The 10687-nt window shown below is 36.4% G+C and overlaps 1 protein-coding gene and 1 non-coding gene across 2 annotated transcripts in view; both read right to left on the bottom strand.

The window, feature by feature from the left end:
- SKAP2 (src kinase associated phosphoprotein 2) overlaps positions 1-10687 on the bottom strand; it is a 200180-nt gene that overhangs the window by 137435 nt on the left and 52058 nt on the right. The gene's annotated exons all lie outside the window — the stretch shown is intronic.
- Positions 3378-3484, bottom strand: LOC114004755 (U6 spliceosomal RNA). Its single transcript, XR_003546827.1, has one exon. It is a non-coding gene; the product is annotated as a U6 spliceosomal RNA (small nuclear RNA).

The raw sequence follows: 10687 nt of genomic DNA, 5'->3' as shown, positions 1-10687 counted from the left end.
CTAATGAACAAAAACATTTTTTATCTGAAAAGTAAGATTTTGGTCTACATTTTAAGAACCATCAATTCTAACTCTGATATAGATGGAAAACTATGAAACACCAAAATACCTTAAAAGGAAGATTACTTTTCTTAACATTTTATCATTCATAGAGTTGAAAAAAATTATCTGATATAAATTATCTAATCTCAAGATAAGAGTGAGTGAGCTGCTCCAAGATCTACAGAAATAAGGCACTTTAGTTCAATTAAATGATTTCCCTGCAGGCAATGTCTTTTCAATCTGAGCTAATGACATCATTTAAGGAGGATGGTCCATTTAACTAAAAGGATCTTTTACAGGGCAGACAGACAGAAAGCAATCTAAGAATGTTTGCAAGGACTTTCCATATTTCAAAATTATAATGGTGAAATGCCTACATAAAATTCTTAAAGTTAGATATTAATCAATATGTTACAGAAATAATTTCATGAAAAAGAATGTAATAAGGCTCTTAGGAAGTTTTCTCCATGATTTTTCCCTTTTAAGAAACCAATTCTTTCTTAATGGCAATTACGGTACTCCAGACTAGCAGTGACACGGAGTTTGCCAGAAATTAAGGCCTTATTTGTGAAATGTTAAACATCCTCACCTACCCGCTGTTTCTAGGATAAATCTCCTTAGGTTTGTTAGGCTGGCTTTACCTGACTTTAAACTTCTGCATGCGAAATAGGTAAAAGAACAATTTCCAACTATCCTTACCTAAACTAGGTTGACCAGAATTTAAACTGTTAATTCTCCAAGATGAGAAAAAGTTTCAGGAACCCTCCAGTGGGCTCTTTCCTTAACCCTGTGCCCTAGAATTAGAAATTTAAAGTCTTAAATAGACTAGCCTTACATTAAAATTCCTCACAGCTCAGTATCTAGACAGAAGCCACTTCACCATCATGGCTTGGCAGGGAGGGAGATTGATGACTCTTCTACAGTAGACTAAATCATTCCAAATTCTCTAGGAAAAGGTTTCCTTTTAATAAGTCTGAGTTTTAAAAATTTTTATTAAAGAGTATAAACGGTAATTGCTATTTTGTGTGACGTGGCAAGGAAGTTAGACAAAAGCAAGTGATAGGAAGTCTTAACCCCAAATAAGAGGTATATAATCTAAATTATAGAAACATTTGTGCCACTAACAGACTATGTGACTTTGGACAAGTCATTTAAAGCAGTAGTACTTTAGTTTCCTCATGTATAAAATAATCTCTGAGACCTCTTTAAGTTCTCATGGTTGATTCTTTCACATATCAGGAAAAAAAATGAAGCAGATGAATGAAATGCAGAGCTACTATTAAACAGGTCAAGTTTTACACTTGCTAATAATGACAGACTCTTTAAAGTAGCAAAGCTCAAAAACAATTAGCCTGGCTGTCAGGAAATGGGCCTGCCCTAGGAAATTAGAGCTCCGAAGAAACTAAGACCAGAGTAAGAAATAGGTTAAGTTTCTATGAAGAATTTGATATATTAGCTGAAGCTGCTTCATCCAATCCTCCAATTTAGAAAAACAGATATAACAAAGACAGAGAAGAAAATTTCCTGAAGTCATCTGATTCTCTAATCAACTGAGCTGCCATCCCCATGAGGAGTCCAGTTTTTTTAAGCTAACCCCTACTTTCTTTTGAAAATTATGTAATTCAAGTTTTCTTATAGTTTCCTAAAGTGGAACATTAGTAACATTTTAATTTTTATTTATGGAAATTACAGAGTCAACACATTCTACCTACTGTAACTAGTCTCAAATTATCCTAGGAGTAGGGAAAAGTAGGTAAAGGCATAGACAAAACAAAGTTGATCATAAGTGGATAAATGTTTGAGTGCCAATTAAGGAGATTTCACTTTATAAACAGAAAAATTCCTAAAGGTCCTAAAGATAATCACGGAAATTGAATATTACTCTTGCTATACAGTATTTGCTTTAATTTATACAATCTAGTTCCTCCGTCTTTGAAACTTGGGCCAAGTCCCTTACCACTTGCGATAGACACACTTCAGAAACTACATACAACCAAGGAGGAAGAATGTGAACGATTCAGATGTTGGTCCTTCGCAGTAAATAATTTATTCCTTTTGAGGAAATACTAATATTAAGTCATCATTTTTTCCCACTAGAAAGTTCCAAGTTTTTAAAATAAGATTAAATTATCTAAATATTACACGTTAACCCTATCTTAGAAAATAATATGAATAAACATAAATTAACTTTTGAATGCATCTTATTTAGTAAGTACTTCATTTTGATAGATTTAGAAGTAGTGAATTTAATCTAATCAAATTTATTAGCAAGGCACAAATTCCAGCACTATAATCAAAATAAAAGTTTAGCTATCTCAAGTCTATTTTGGAAAGAGGTAAAGTATAAACCGCAGTGTGACAGTTAAGCCTCTAGTTTATGCTTAGATTAACTGGACAACAACTTCATGATCAAGATATGGTCTCATAGGGACCAGCAGTTGGCATAATGGCTATGTCGCTGGACTCTCATATAGTCAACAGTGATTTGAATCCCGGACTCTGTGGCTTAAACTCACGCCAGGCGTGTGTGCGTGCTTGCCCAAAATCCAGAGAGGAGAATGAAGGAGAAGGGATTTCAGCATGGCCATCACCCCATGGAGGGGTGATTTCTTGCTTTCTGTCTGTCTCTGCCTTTCTGGTTAACGCATACACCCTATAGCAAAAAACTCTCAAAAAAACAAACAAACAAAAGATATGGTCTTATAAAAGGGTAGGGAGTGTGCTAAACACTGCTGCTTGGCAGGGTTCCCCTTTAAAAAAAAAAGGTCCCAGCTTCCTAGATCCCAGCTACTCAGGAAACTACGGCAGGAGGATCACCACACAGGGAGATCCTATCAAAAAAACACCCAGACACAGACACACACACACACACACACACACACACACACACACACACACACAAGATTGGGGAACCAGTCACCTATTCGAGTACCATCTAAGAAACTTAGAAGTTGCTTAACTCTTACAAAAATAGAATCTCTCCTACCTCCTGATGGCTCATACCCAATATACCATCAGTGGTTAATTGTTAGGGGTTATTACAAATGATTCTTTGTTAAAAACAAAGAGCAATGGGTCAGTTATACCTTTTACTCCTTTACCATGAGCAGAATACAAAAATATTAGGCCAATGAGTATAGCAGGTTAAGATCTGGTAAAAATAAGGAAGAAAATTCTGCAAGAGTAAAAGAAAGTAAGGGCATCTTCATCTGTGAATCACAAGTGCTGGGTTAGATTTTCCTTTGTTATCCTTTTCTAACTCTAAAATTTTAAAATATAATCTTCAAAGCAACAACACAAATGATAAGCAAGGAAAAATATACATTTTTTTTCTTAAAAATATGGAACGCTTCACAAATTTGCGTGTCATCCTTGAGCAGGGGCCATGTTAATCTTCTCTGTATCATTCCAATTTTAGTATATGTGCTGCCGAAGCGAGCACACAAGGAAAAATATTTACAACCTACATGATGATGTTCTAGAATCCTTAACACATAATAAATATGTGATAAAGACAAAGAAATGCCAATTTTTAAAATTAGCAAATATATGAAAAGACAATTCACAAAAAATGCAAATAATAAAAAAATGAGATAATTTACCATCACTAGTAATAAAAGAAATACAAATTAAAACAACAATGAAATACCATTTTTGGTAAGTTAAGTTAAAATTTGTTTAAAAAGTAACCAATATATTTTTTTAAAATGCTTAATATCATGGAAAGATGCTTGCCATAAATACAAAAATTAGATCATAAATAATTGTACATAGAGGGGCTACCAAGTGGCATGATGGTTAAAGTGCTAGTTTCCCACATGGCTGACCATGGTTTGAGTCCTGGACCCTGGAGCTTGAAAATCATGCATGTGTATACATGCCCAAAATCCTGATCAGTGAATGGAGAAGAGACAGTGTTGTGGCCGTCCCCCAAGGGGGTAGTTTCTTACTTTTCCCCCCTCTCTCTCTTCAGTGAGTGCATGCACCCTATAATAATAAATAAATAAATATTTTTAAATAATTTTCAAAAATAAAAGTTTATAGAATCAGATCAAATGTATACAGACAATGTTTCTAGGTCAACATATATACACAATTTTAATAGGAATTTTTTTTAACTGAGGTAATAAAAACAATATATTAAATATGAGATAATACATGTATAGGAAATGTCTCTAGACAGATACATATCATAATTTAAGCAGGAATTATTTCTGTTACCAATGGTTATTTTCTTCTTTATATTTGTCAGTGATGGTATTAAAATATGTTACTAGGGGGAACCAGCAGTTAGCGTAATGGCTATGTCACTGGACTCCCACGTAGTCGACCGCGGTTCACGTCCTGGACCCGGTGGCTTAAAACTCACTCCGGGCGCATGTGCGTGCTTGCCCAGGATCCGAGGAGAATGGAGAAGGGATTGTGGCGTGGCCATCTCCTCTGGGGGTGATTTCTCGCTTTCTGTCTCTCTCTTTCTCTCTGTCTGGCTGGCGAGTGCACGCGCCCTATAGTGAAAACCTCTCCAAAAAAAAAAAAGAAAAAAGAAAGAAAAACCCATGTGGAGAGAGACTGAGACCTCCTGATAATAGTTAGCACCAACTTTCAGCCAAATGAGTGCACCATTTTGAAACTAGATTCTCTATTTCCAGTCAAACTCTCAAACAATGGTAGCCCCAGCTAGTATTTTGATGGTAATCAAATGAGTGACCTCAAGCCAGAATCACACTACTAAGCTGTTCACAAATTTCTGATCCACAGAAAATCTGAGAATAAGGGGACCAGCAGATGTGTAATGGTTACATCACTGGACTCCCACATGGTTCGAGTCCTGGACCCAGCGACTTAAAATTCACGCCAGATGTGTGTACATGCAAGCCCAAGATCCTGAGAGAATAGAGTAGAAGTGACTGAGGCATGGCCATCCCCCGGGGGCGTGATTTCTTGCTGTCTGTCTCTGTCTCTCTCTGTCTCTCTGGCAAGCATACCCGCCCTATAGTAAAAATCTCTCTCTCAAAGAAAAAAAAATGTGAAAATAATATAATATTTATTATTTAATAACAGATATGTGCATTTTAGGGTAATTTGATACATAGCAATAGCTAATATATCTGTATGGGTTGTGGTTAAACGGCATGTTCTGTATTACCTATAATAACCAAAAGGTAAAACAACCAAATTATGGTATATACGTACAATGGAATATTATTGGCCTTAAAAAGTAATTAAATTCTATACATGCTATAACATAGATGAACCTTGATAAATAAGGCTTGAAGTGAAATAAGTCTAACATAAAAGGACAAATATTATATGATTTCACTGATATGAAGTACCTAGAACAAGCAAATTCATAGACAGAAAGTAGAAGAGAGGTTACCAGAGGCTGAAGGGAGTAGGAATAGAGTGTTATTATTTAGTGGTTACAGAGTTTCTATTTGGGATGACAAAAAAATGTCTGGATATAAATAGTCAGATGGTTATTCCAGCATGAGCCACGGTCACACCTATAGCAATTCAATCAGAATATTGTAGGGGGAGCCCTCTTAAAGATCTCCAAGTGATATCAGTGTGCAAAAAAGTTTAAGAACCGATTAATTAGACTGTAAGCTGATATATCTTCCTTGTCAAATCTCATCACCTTTTCTCAGTCCTCAGACTCAATGATCTCTCTGTTGTTTCTGTTACCTCCTAAACTGAAAATATCTTTCTCCTCTATGATGCCATTATGCCATCCCAATTCCCTCATTCTATACACCCTGACCTCTTCAGTTCATTTTTCTTTCCTCCTCTCAACTAACAAAAGATTCTTTGTTCTTCATTCCAATTCCTTCAGTAAGTTTACAGTGTAACTTCGAATTTTATACAGATAGCTTCATATTTTATATCAAATCCTCTCTCTAACCTCATACCATAGTTCCAACACTCTGGTGGACATCTTTATTTAGACACATTGCCAACCTTCCACTACCTTTCCTTCTCATTACTGAATCATTCTTTCTAACATCCACATAATTTTCAACAGCTTTATTTATTCTTTCAAAGTTATTTCTCCAGCTCTGATAATAGGAATAATAGAGCACAACAGGTACTCACTAAATATCTTTTGAATGAATAAATGCCAAAATTAATTTCCTCATCACTACGTCACTAGATTCACAAACTGAATTCTCTTTAATCTTCCCTATTCCTGTTTCAGTTACCTAGTCTTGTTTATTTTTCTCTATCCCTTTTCTTTTCTTTTCTCTCTTTTTCTTTTTTTTTTTTTTCCTCTCTTCTCTTCTCTTCCCTTTCATTTCCTTTTCTTCTTTTCATTTTTAGAGATTTTTGCTATAGGGCACATGTGCTTACTGCTGAGATAGAAAGACCCCCCAGGAGGCCTGGCCATGTTGCAATCCCTTCTCCTCTGTTCTCCTCTTGTGATTTTGGGTAGATGCGCACACACATGCCCAGCATGAGTTTTAAGCCACCAGGTCCGGGACTCCAAACACAGTCGACTACATGGACATCCAGCAACGTCACCAGTATGCCATCTGCGAGTCCCTCCCTATCCCATTTCTAAGATTTGACACTCTCTCTCCAAAATCACAATGCAAAAATCAGGTGTTCTTCACCAATGTTCTTATTCAAAGAGCTCGCAGTTGAGGATCAAATCACCTTATGTTCTTCCTACAACAATCCACCTTCCATAAAGATATCAGATCATTTTACCATAACTGCTACTTTCATCCTCTCTCCTCTGTATGTAATCTAAACAGGGTCTAGAATCTGAAGACATCCATTAACTTGGCTTATCCACATTGGCAGCACTTTATAGCTCAAGCTCTACTGAACCTCTTTATTGCAACCCCATCAAACTCATGGATAACTCCCAGTTTTTGTTCGTGCTATTGTATGTCCACACAAAATCTATCAGCATGGTGCATTTTTATGTTTCTAGATTGTACAGCTTCAGATACCAGATTATGAATACAAATATTACATTACATTATAGTATAAATATCAAAGCTGTTAAACCAATATGCACAGGTCAGACCAAAAGTCACTTTTTTTTCTTTTCTTAGAGAGAGATTTTTGCTATAGGGTACATGCTTTCGCCTGAGAGATAAGGAGAGACAGAAAGTGAGAAATCATCCACCAGAGGGCATGGCCATGCTGCAATCCCTTCTCCTCCAATCTCCTCTTCGGATTTTGGACACCTACACACACATGCCCAGCATGAGTTTGAAGCCACTAGGTACAGGACTTGAACGAACCACTGTTCACTATGTAGAAGTTCAACAATGTAACAATTTGGCAACTGCTGGTCCCTCAACTATTTTTAAAATGTACTTACATAAATTTATCTGTCTTTTTCACCTAAAAGTGGTATCAACAAAAAATATTTAAAAACTAGATCATTAAATTCTGACTACTCAGGGCCAGCAGATAGCGTAATGGTTACGTTGTTGGACTCCCATATAGTCAACCACTGTTCAAGCCCCGGCCCAAGTGACTTGAAACTCACACTGGGAACGTGTGTGTGTGTGTGTGTGTGTGTGTGTGTGTGTCTAGGATCCCAAGAGAAAAATGGAAGAGAAGAGACTGTGGTGTGGCCATCCCCTCCCCGGGGATGTCACTGTCTCACTGTCTCTTTGGCAAGCACACACGTGCCCTATAGCAAAAATCTCTCTCTCTAGGGAAAAAAAAAATGCTGGTTACTCAAAGTCTCACCATATACATTACATTTTATTTTATTTTTTAAAAATAATTATTTATTTACTTTTATTCATTCATTTTATTTTAATTTGACCAGAGAGATACACACAGAGAGAGAGAAAGAGGGAAAGTGAGAAAGCAAGCCACCAGGTCCAGGACTCAAACCATGGTCAGCCACGTGGGAGTGTCCAGCACCTTAACCACCACCCACCTGCTGGTCCCCTATATTACATTTTATACAACATCGCTTTTAGCTTTTTCTTCTGTAGTTTTATTTTCTTATATTTTTATTATCTCAAAGTTTTGTTATTTAGAAAATTATACTATAATAAAATGTCTATACACTATTTTTATGTATCAATTACTTAATACTCTACCTTTATTAAAACACTATTAGCTATAAAATAAAACCCATCCACTAGAAAGTAAATAATATTAGACATTAGAAAAAGAATTACTTACTGAAGTAAGAACAGAACATCCTCACAGAAGTGTTCTCATAATGAAGCAGTCCCTAAAAGCACATTATCATATGATCTCACTACAGTTTTAGAGGGGGAAGTTAAAAATCCTACTTTGGAAAAGTAAACCAACCCACAATTAAGTGCTTATTGTCTTGTTCATGACTGTTATATTTTATACTGACAGTTCCTCTCTCTGCAATGAATATTGTGAAGCTGTCACCACTTTTGGAATACAGACTGATTTCACTATTAATTCAAGCAAAATTATATTCAGAAAAAAATTTTTAATTTGCCAGAGGACAAGTACACTCATCAGAGACAGATAAGAAAAGTGAGAAAGCACTCCCCATGGGAGATGGCCATGCCAAAATCCCTTCTCAGGCTGCAGAGCTGGCCATGTGGAATTCAGCTGCCTTAACCACCATACTATCAGTTTGCTTTATTCATAAATCTTTTGTAAGAAAAACAGATCTACTTCAAAAGTACATACTACTACTTTTGAAATAGTCCACTATGGGGGACCAGCAGATGGCGTGGTGGTTAAGGCGCTGGACACTTCCATATAGCCGACCAGAGTTCGAGTCCTAAATCTGGTGGCCTCTCTCTCACTCTCACCCTCTATCTCTCTCTGGTCAAATTAAAAAATAAATGAATGAATAAGTAAAATAAAATCAATAATTATTAAAAAAAATAGTCCACTATGTAGAATGCTACTACTTTGCTTCTTTAAGGCAATTGCTAATTAACTAAAGATACCTTCACATTGACATTTACTATAACTAATATGTTTTCAAATTATCCTTGCAAAAGAATTCCATCAGAAAAAAACAATGCAAGATTCCTACCATCTTTTCACATGTAACTGAAAAAAAAATTCATTTTTAAGCAGATGAAGTAGTCTTCTTAAATTATTCGAACTTTACACTATCTAGTATTAACAGATCCTTAAATATATAGTACAAGGAGATAGTACTCTACTAACTGGAATCAGGAGGTTGAGTTTGGGAACCAATATTAAGAGACCAATTACAATGTACTAAGACAACAAACACTGGAGTTAGACATAATCTGGTTTGAATGCTGGCCTTACCACTGCCTAGCTGTGTGACCACCCTAAATCTCATTTCTTTATTAGCAAAATGGATAAAATACTCCTTTATTAGCAAAATGGATAAAATATATTGCTAAAATATTAGCAAAATGGATAAAATACTCATTGTTATAATGAATAAAAATAATAAATGAGAAATACTCAGCACAGTGCATGGTACATTCAAGTCTAATAGTGGTGTTCCCTAGTAGTGGTGGTGATGTCCTTTATTAGATACATGATTTCGAGAAGCCACATACCCATTCTATGTCCTAAATGTTCTACTGTAGGATCAGGAAATAGCATACTAAATGACTTTCTAAGTCCCTTCCAAAACTGAAAATTATTTCCATGATTAGAAATTGTAAAACACAGGGGCTGGCAGGTGGCATGGTGGTTAAGGGCACTAAACTCCCACATGGCTGACCATGCTTCAAGTCCTGGACCTGGCAGCTTGCTTTCTTACTTTTTCTCTTTCTCTCTCTCTATCCCTCTCTGGTCAAATTAAAATAAAGAAATAAAGTTAAATAAAAATAATTCCAAAAAAAAGAAATTGTGAAACATGAATTCAACTTCTTTAAGCCATTTAGTATTACACAGACCACCTATTAGATTAGAAAAAAATAATAATAATAATCCCTTATGGTAAAATATTTTCAGATTCACCAAAAAAAAAAGTATCTAAAATCACCTCATATGATAGGTATTATTATTGTTATGTTAATATAACAAGAACACTAACTTTAAAGAAGCCAGGCAGCAGGCCACATGGTAGTGCAGTGATAGCACAACTCGCACCCACACGAGAAAGTTCCTGAGTTCATGTTCCAGGACCTCCCCAAGCAGATCAGCACACAAGCCTGTGAGCAGGGCTGAGTGAGACTGGTGGTTGACCATGGCATGAGGACCTTGCTGGGGTGCCTGTCTCTCTCTCTCTTATTCTCTCTCTCTCTGTTCCTGCCTCTCTCTCTCTCAGGGAACAAATAAATAAACTTCAAAAAAATGTTTTAAATGTTAAAGCCAAGTAGGTAATAAATTAGGTATTAAAGGAATGTATCTTGGGACCAGCAACTGATGTAATGGCTATGTCGCTGGACTCGCACATACTCAACCACAGTTCGAGTCTCGGACCCGGTGACTTAAACTTAAACACACGCCAGGCGTGTGTGTGTGTGTGTGCGCGTGCCCAAGATCCAGAGAGGAGAATGAAAGAGAAGGGACTGTGGCGTGGCCATCCCTCCTGGCGGGTGATTTCTCACTTTTTGTCTCTCTATCTCTCTCTGTCTTTCTGGTGAGCACACACACCCTATAGCAAAAACCTCTCCAGCAAAAAAAAAAAAAAGGAATGTATCTCAACATGACAGAGGCCATATGTAAAAGCTTAGAGCTAACATCA

The sequence above is a fragment of the Tupaia chinensis genome, unplaced genomic scaffold, assembly GCF_000334495.1.
Source record: "Tupaia chinensis unplaced genomic scaffold, TupChi_1.0 Scaffold139943_1, whole genome shotgun sequence".
In the NCBI taxonomy this organism is placed as follows: Eukaryota; Metazoa; Chordata; class Mammalia; order Scandentia; family Tupaiidae; genus Tupaia; species Tupaia belangeri.
The sequence above is the reverse complement of the archived record's forward strand: the minus strand, read 5'-3'. Positions and strand labels throughout refer to the sequence as shown.